Consider the following 8,890-nt stretch of genomic DNA (forward strand, 5'->3'; position numbering starts at 1 on the left):
TGGTAATGGAAGATATGCCCAGAATTGCCACAGGGTCTTATCAGTCTTTTCACAATTGTCCCTGTTGCATCAAAACTCACAATGGAGCCAGAGTACTTGATTTCATTTGATAAACTTGCATCTGAGATGGGGTCCAGTAATGGCAAAAATCATGGTCTCTATGTCATGAATGCTTCCATTGTGGAGAACACTGTAATTTATTAGATGCAATGACATGATTGGGTTTTTGTCTCCAAGCTTTTTGTCACCCATCTCTTGTTGAATTTTTCTTAACGTTGCCAGATTTGGTAGGTGGCTAGGCCCTGTGTCACCAACATCCATCATTTTGTAAGCCTCAGCTGCTCGCCATACATGTGCTGGTTTTCACCCTTCCCAGAGTTCTTTAGACACATGTGTTCTTAGAGCCCCTGATAACTTGCGTTTTGCTTTGCCAGTATGGAGACTGTCAACATTGCGGATCATGCATTTAAGCACGACTTGTTTGTTAGCTGCCGGAATATTCTCAGCTATTATAGATAGTTGTGTGTCACACTCTGTGCAGTGCCCAATTATGTCTATACAGTGAGATGCAACAGTTGGAAAAAAAATTCTCTCATGAATCTTATGAGTGCATGAGGTCTTGATATTTTTCCATATCTCTTCATATAAGATATGAGCCCATGCACCATGTTTCAGGATGGTGTATTCCCTTTTACATGTGTTGAGTGATTTGTCATATTTGTCATTGTAATTGACTTTTTCAGGCCAGATGATAGAGATACTAATCTCATATCTAATCTCTGAATGTCAAAGCATTGATATTTGTTTTGTGTCTGACTTTGACACTGGTGAATGAAAATCTACTGAACTTTCTTGTAAGCCGTCACTGTTTGGATCTTTATATTGGATATTTGTGTCGTTTTTGCATAGCTTAAGTATTTGCCGTATATTGTGCCTGTTCGTCTTGACAAAAGTATAAAGGTTCTTTGGTAAAACTTTGTTGTTTAGTTGTTGGCTTAAATCTACCCACACCTTTTCTGAGGGAACTGCTATGTTCTGTCTTGTAATAATCTGTTCCTTTGCAGCACTGATGACTTTGATGATGTCATCACTTCCACAGGCTGGTCTCCTAGGCATCTGATCAAAACAGGAATTATTTTTAATGTAATGCCTCGAGCAAAGGCACTAACTCATTACTAACAGCCCACATAGCACATCCTGAGGTTACATGCTTATTCATACCATGGCAATGTACAGGAAAAATACATCTTTTAAAAGTTACATGGTGAATGGTCTGCACTTATATAGCGCTTTTATCCAAAGCGCTTTACACTGCGTCTCATTCACCCACACACTCATGGTATCAGAGCTGCCATGCAAGTTCCTAATTTGCCATCGGGAGCAACTTGGGGTTCAGTGTCTTGCCCAAGGACACTTCGGCATGTGGAGTCATGTGGGCCAGGAATCGAACCGCCAACCCTACGGACAACCCGCTCTACCACCTGAGCCACAGCCACATTAATAATAATAATAATAATAATACTACATCTCCAGAATATTGCCACAAAGAAGACAACACTTGCAACAACAGATGCATACTATTCATAGAACAGTTTCCAAGGGCAAACAGCCTTTTTAATTTTGGTGTTTCCTGGACTGTTAGGATGTAGTCCATTGAGATGATTCAGAATGCTGCAGCGTGCCTCATCTTCAACCAGCCTAGGCTCAGCCAAGTTCAAGGCCTTGATGGTCACCTACAAGACCTTGTCAGGAACAGCACCCTCCTACCTCAACTCTCTCCTGAAGGCCTACGTTCCCTCTCGCAATCTGCGATCGATTAGCGACCGACATTTAGCAGTTCCAACTCAGCGTGGCGCAAGGTCCCTTTCCAGAACCTTCACACTAACTGTTCCTCAGTGGTGGAATGCACTTCCAATCTCAATCCGGACTGCAGAATCTCCCACCATCTTCAAAAAACAGCTAAAGACCCACCTCTTCCATGAACACCTAACCAACTCATAATAAAAAAAAATAAAATAAAATAAAAAAAATTGCACTTACACCTCCACTCTGCACTTTGCTCCTTCTGGAATTCAATTAATGGATCTTGTATGGTAGCACTACTTGTATTGTTCTCTGCTTGATATATCGCTTTGCTTGTATCTTTCTCATTTGTAAGTCGCTTTGGATAAAAGTGTCTGCTAAGTGAATAAATGTAAATGTAAATATACATTGTGTTATTCATTATGAAGAGCCAAACCACAGGCACTGATGACCTGGCTGGGAATGCCAAATCCCTCCATCCATTTGGGACTGCAATCCTGTATGGTGTAGTGAAAGCAGAAATCTCAGATGCACAAGGGGCTCAGATGGCAGTAACCACAAACATGCCACACAGAACATGAATGGCACATAGAACAGACAGAAATGCAATCAAGGATGTAACACCCCCTCTCTTTAGAGTGAATGTCAGGTTCACAACTTGCACTAAAATGACACTGAGATAATGAGGCAGCCACTCCATTTTCAGAGCCTTTTGCACAAAGACCACTTCATCAACCAATGGTTGTGGTTAGACATACAATGAAAAATGTCCAGCAGCCACACTCCAGCTGTTGCATCAGGCATCCTCAAAGAAAAAAAAAACTCCATTCTTCCAACATCTGTACCCCATCTTTACCCCATCTGTAAACTGGGGTAAAGTCCACCAAACCAGTGTCCTGTGGTTTCATCTGAAAAGTTGTTTATCATAACCCATTTCACCTGCTCTAGTTAGAAGTACAGTGGCTTTGTTTTTCCAGGCAATGGACCTGTTGTATAATGGCTGCTGGGCAGCATGTAGTCTCAAAGTCATTTTCCTTGATCTTATGTCCACTAGGTCATACTCCCCTTATTGTACTGGTAGGTATAGTTCAGATGGTCAAACCCAGTGTTGGCCTGATAAGAAGAAATTTGCCTTTTGTACTTCTTGCATAAGTCCTGTAGGTGGTTGTAGTGTACTCAGTCTGTGCCACAATATGGAGGCAACCAAAATATTGGCAAGTAGATCTCTCTCCCTGTAGGACAACTAGGGTAACAACCATTTCCATCTACTAAACTACCCAGTACCCAGTTTAGAAATGTCTCTCAAAAGCCAAATGCTTTACATCAAACTTGTGGTCAACTCTGTCAAATGCTTTCTTCTGATCAAGAGAGATTAAGCCAACGGTTCTATAAGAGGTTTTTTACTGATATCCAACACATCATGTACAAGAAACAAGTTATCCAAAATTGATTTGTCTGGAATACAGTATGTGTGGTCTTTGTTCACTACTAGGTACAAGGTAGTGCTTTAACCTATTAGCTATGCACTTAGATACAAATTTGAAGTCTATTGTCAAAAGTGCAACTGGTCTCCATTTTTTTTTTTTTTAGAAGAGAGAGATATCCTATTTGGGAAGTAAAGGCACATTGAAATTAGACTGGTACAATTCCCTTTACAACACCTCATAGAAATCATCCACAATCCAGTTCCAGAAGTCCTTATAAAAGTTGATAGAAAGCCATCAATACACACCGACCGACCTGAGCAGAGCTGACTCACTGCAGTGCAGAGTTCTTCCGGTTTGATGGCAGATTCTAATGCAACTTTTGATTCAGCATCCATTGAGAAACTCCATGTAAAAGTTGTGCAGTCTGAAGCATAGCTTTCTGCAGTGTAAAGGGCAGAGTGAAAATCCATTGTGTGCTTCTGCATTTCTGTGATGTCAGTAGTCACTGCCATTGGGAAGGCAAAGACAGACCATCTGCTTTTGTTGCACTGTTGAGCATTCTAGGTTAATGAAGAAGGCAGTGCATCGATATCTGCAAGGGTTCTCACCAATGCTCCCTGTGCTCTTTCCTGTAACTCTTTCATCTTTTGTTGCAATGTACATAATTGTGAGGAGAAGGAGGGAGGAGCCAGGCTGTGAGGATGCACACCTGGCACTGAATTCTCTAATCAATGGAAGAGAGTGGAAAAGAAGAGGCTGGAAGTGGCAGAGGGAGAGAGAGAGAGCGAGAGAGACGCATGTGCACTTTCTGTTTGAGTTCTGTTTGTGTGGTTTATGTTATGTTTGAATTTTGTTTATTATTAAATTTTACGTTTATCTTCAGCCAGTTCCCATCTACTCCTTGCCTGTGTGTGAAGTTTGTTACAGGAGTGCTGAAACTTGGAAGGAGGAGGGACATGCTGCCAGGGAGCCCTCACCGCTGTGCGAGGACTGCAGCGCAGATTGAGAGAGGTGGTGGTGCTTGAGCGGTTGCCGGGGAGGACGGAGGAGTCATTGTCATCCACTGGGAATCAGAGGAATCTAAATAAAAGATTTTATCGAAATATGGAATTAGTGTTCAATTGGGTGTTTTATAAATTAACAGTGTCATAAACAGAGACGTGGTGTTTTTTCACGTGTGATAAAAGCAGCAAGTGACTTTAGAGTTTTCAACTTTAAACATATTTACAGGAATATAAACAGGAAAGAGAAAAAAATATGTTCTACACTGTCATATTTACTGAATTGCTGAGTAATTTCTTCAGTGTATAATGATCCAAATGCATAAATGCCTTTGCAGCATTCTGTTGATATAGTGAGATAGGGGCATGCTCTCAAGAGGAGGTATTTGACGGCAGAAGATGCAAAATGGGACAACATGCTCTTGTTAGGATGAACATGGTGATGAGGGGAACCAAATGCAGAAGACAGACATAAGGACTGAAGGTTAACTGGATTTATTGAAGGGTGGAGGAAGCTGGGGTGTGTGGGAAAGCAGTGTGATAATGTATAGTTGTGGTCAGGAATTGAACTTGGGTCTGCCATGTGAGAGTCAAGTACCCTATCACTGCCAAAGCGCCACAGGGATGAAACGGGCGTCGGCAGTGTGAGCCACAGGGAAGGCGAGGTGGGGCTGGGCGTAGCAGGAAGTGAGCCAGGAGTGAACAGCAGGAAGTATAAGCAGTAGACCTGGAACACGAGGAGACAAACACAATGAGCACAGGGAATATGATGGGGGAAAACAACGCATAACACTGGCATGGAAAGAAACTACGAGTAGAGCCTGAAGTTACCCAACTGAAAGCTGGAACAATCGTGCAATGAGTGGCTGAAAAACTGGGGTTTATATACACTGTTGATGAGGTGAGAAGATGAGGAACAGGTGTGACCAATGCTTTAATCAGAGAGGTGTGAGGCCTCATTCTCTATGGTGCACATCCAGCAGCCTCCTGATGGTGTAAGCACGGTGGTTGATCGTGACTCTGGTGGGTCAGAAGGAGGGCTCAGGGAGCTGACGTGAACCGGCTTGAGTTGGGAGACGTGAAGAGTAGGGTGTATGGCAGGGACCTGTGGAGCTTGAGCTTAACTACAGAGGGATTGATGATGCTTTTGACCATGAAGGGGCCCAGATAATGGGAAGAAAGTTTCTTGGCCTCACCCTTCAGAGGGATGTCCTTGGCTGACAGCTACATCCTTTGACCTGGCAGGTAGTTGGGTGCTGGGACGTGATGGCGGTTGCATTCAGTGGAGCAGATCAGGGCAGAACAGGCCTCTTTCCAGATCCTGTGGCAGCGGCGGAGGTAGGCTTGCATGGAGGTGCCTGCATCGTCATCTTCCTGGCTGGGGAACACAGGAAGCTGATAACCCAGGGAGCACTCAAAGGGTGACATACCAGTGGTGGTACTGGTCAGGGAGTTGTGGGCATACTCCACCCATGGTAACTGGGAACTCCAGGTAGAGGGGTTATTGACTGTGACACACCGTAGTGCTGCTTCCAACTCCTGATTTGCCTGCTCTGCCTGGCCATTGGTCTGGGGTGAAATCCCAAGTATAAACTGACAGTGGCCCCTAGGACATTACAGAATGATTTCCACACTTGGGAAATGAACTGGTTCCTGTTGTTGGAAACAATGTCATGGAGTATGCTGTGCAGGCAGAACATGTGGCTGACAAGAAGCTCAGTGGTTTCTCACAGTGAATCTACTGGATAATAAGTGGCTGTGGGGCCCATTACCTGGGTCAGGTTGGGTGCGTAGGACTCTCCAAATAACAGACTCAATCTCCCAAGTGACAGCCCCCACCACACAGGCTGTGGCAGGACAGGGCATCTGGCTTACCATTCTTAGAGCCGGGATGATAGGTGATTGTGAAAGTAAACCGCCCAAAGAATAGGGCCCAGCAAGCCTGGCAGGAGTTGAGGCAATTGGCAGTCTGGATGTAGGCCAGGTTCTTATGGTCAGTCCAAATGATGAAAGGCTGCTCAGCCCCCTTGAGTCAGTGTCTCCACTCTACAAAGGCCAGCTTCACAGCCAGCAACACACAATTCCCCACATAGTAGTTGCTTTCTGTGGGGGAGAGGCGACGAGAAAATAAGGAGCACAGATGAAGTTTCTGGTCTGGAACTGACTGTTGGGAGAGCCCGGCACCCACACCTGAATCGGAGATGTCCACCTCCAAAATAAATTGCCACAAGGGATCTGGTTGGTTGAGCAGAGGGGCAAAGGTGAACAGCTCTTTGAGCTTATTGAAGGTGACTTATGACTAGGGCTCCACATGAAAGGAGTTGAGGTGGATCTGAGCCTAGTGAGGAGTGCCATGACCTGGCTATATTCCCTGATGAAGCACCGGTAAAAATTAGTGAACCCAAGGAATCATTGGAGCTGTTTCAGGGTGGTTGGTCTCGGCCTCTCGACTACAGCTTGGATCTTCTCGGGATTGGCCTTAACTCACCTGTTCTCAATAATGTACCACAGGAAGGTGACTGAGTGGGCATGGAACTTGCACTTTTCTGCTTTGAAAAACAGGCAGTTCTCCAGGAGTCACTGTAGGACTTGTTGAACACAGTGGCTGTGCTCAGTGGGGTTTTGGTTGAAAACCAGGATGTCGTCCAGGTACACAAAGACAAAGCAGTTCAGGAAGTTCCAAAGTATGTCATTGATCTTGACCAGATGGTACGTGTTCCACAGGTCCAGTTTAGTGAAGATGGTGGCACTATGCAAAGGCTTGAAGGATGAACTGAAGAGTGGCAGGGGGTACTTATTTTTTATGGTGATGTTATTTAGGCGTCAGTAATCAATACAGGGGCAGAGGGACTTTATCCTTTTTGGGGGGCACGGACGAAATATCTGGAGGGCTTAGGGTTGGAGGAGCTGTTGCAGCCGTAATGGGTGGAAGGTCTAATTTCAGGCACAAGGAGTGGCAGAAGGGACTCCACTTAATGGGTTGTGTTTCTTAAGCCAGGAGTGACCCAACACCAGTGGAGTACATGGGTAGAAGATGAGGTTGAGCCGGACCTGCTTGCAGTGATTTCCCGAGAGAACCAGGAGTAACAGGGTGGTGCAATGGGTGACCCGTGCTAAGAATCTTCCATCCAGTGCGTGTACCATCACGGGGGTGGTCCAGTGGTTCCAGGAGGAGGCCAGACTTGGAAGCTAGCTCCAGATCTATGAAACTGTCCTCAGTGCCTGAGTCGATCAGCGCCATCAGGGTAATGGACAGCTGGTTGTTGCACAGGGAGATTGGGATCTGGAAGTGGAACAGGGAGGCCGGAGAAGCAGATGTTCAGCTCACCAGTAGCCCCCCTTTTTTAGCCAAAGAGGGCACATTGTCCAGGACATGGATCTCCACCCTTGTGAGGCCCCTGGCAGAGGGAAAGCAGGTACTTAGCAGTATCATTCCCTTTGACAGGGTGGTCGAAAACATGGCAATGTTCTTAGGTGAAGGAATAGAGGAAGGACCAGAGAGCTGGTTGCCTATCCTACACGCTAGTGGCACAGGCTAGGGCATCTCCCCTAAGAAGCCCCATGATATAGGCTACCCTGGCTTTGTCAGTGGAATAGGTGTTATGGCACTGAGCAAACGCAAGGCAACACTGAAATAGGAAGTACCTAAATCTCCCTAGCCCACCTGCATAAGGTGGACTGGGAGAACTTGGGGCCACAGGGGTAGGCTGACTGGGCTGGGGGCCAGGGGGGGCCTGGGCCAGTTGGGGGAGGATGCAGTTAAGTTTCTTGGAGAGGAGCCCAATATTGTTCCTCAGGACTTGGTAGCTCTCAAAGAGGGCAAGAAGCTGTTGGTTATGCCGGCCAAGCAGGGCGCCGTGGTGGAACAAGGCTGGATGCGGGGAAACTAGTTCTGCTGGGTCCATGGTCGCCAGATCATTCTGTTAAGATGAACACAGTGACGAGAGGACCCAAATTCAGAACACAGACACAAGAATTGAAGGTTAACAGGATTTACGGAAGAGTAGTGGAAGCCAGGGCTCGAACTTGGTTTGGTGGTGAATGCAGAGCAAGAAAGCCATGGGGAAGGCGAGGCGGGGATGGGCATAGCAGGAAGTGAGGCAGGAGTGTATAGCAGCAAGCGTGAGCAGTAGACTTGGAACATGAAGAGACAAACACAATGAACAGAGGGAACACGATAGGGAAAACAATGCTAAACACTGGCATGGAAAGAAAACACAAGTAAAGAAAGAAATTGCCATACTGAAAGCTGGAACGATCTGAAAATAAGTGGCTGAGGAACCGGGGTTTATATACACTGCTGATGAGGTGAGAATATGAGGAACAGGTGTGAGCAATGCTGTAATCAGGCGAGGTGTGAGGTGGAGTGCTATGCCCAGACAAAGACACACACACACACACACACACTATAAGTAGAGACTTTGAACACTGTTACAATGCAAAAGATCACTCAGTGTTTTCCTACCTGACACACAAGACTGGTACTAATCTTAATCTTGTTTCTTGTATGTATTTATTTATTTATTTTACCTTGAACCTGTCTCACGTTATTGATTGTTTGCCAGTGCTCTACTAAACATCTTAACCTGAAACTGCAGTCATCTTTGACACATGATATTAACACATAATACATTTTTACAATTACAAATTAACTAGGGG

At 45.4% G+C, this 8,890-nt stretch overlaps 1 long non-coding RNA gene across 1 annotated transcript; it reads right to left on the minus strand.

Moving 5' to 3' along the window:
• Positions 1–3,183: 3,183 nt before the first annotated feature.
• LOC108265390 (uncharacterized) lies at positions 3,184–8,511 on the minus strand. Its single transcript, XR_001812679.3, has 3 exons — positions 5,068–8,511; positions 4,830–4,958; positions 3,184–4,310 (listed from the first exon to the last, which is right to left on the minus strand). It is a non-coding gene; the product is annotated as an uncharacterized LOC108265390 (long non-coding RNA).
• Between the last annotated feature and the right edge of the window lie 379 nt (positions 8,512–8,890).

Source organism: Ictalurus punctatus, chromosome 1 (assembly GCF_001660625.3).
Source record: "Ictalurus punctatus breed USDA103 chromosome 1, Coco_2.0, whole genome shotgun sequence".
NCBI classification, from domain to species: Eukaryota; Metazoa; Chordata; class Actinopteri; order Siluriformes; family Ictaluridae; genus Ictalurus; species Ictalurus punctatus.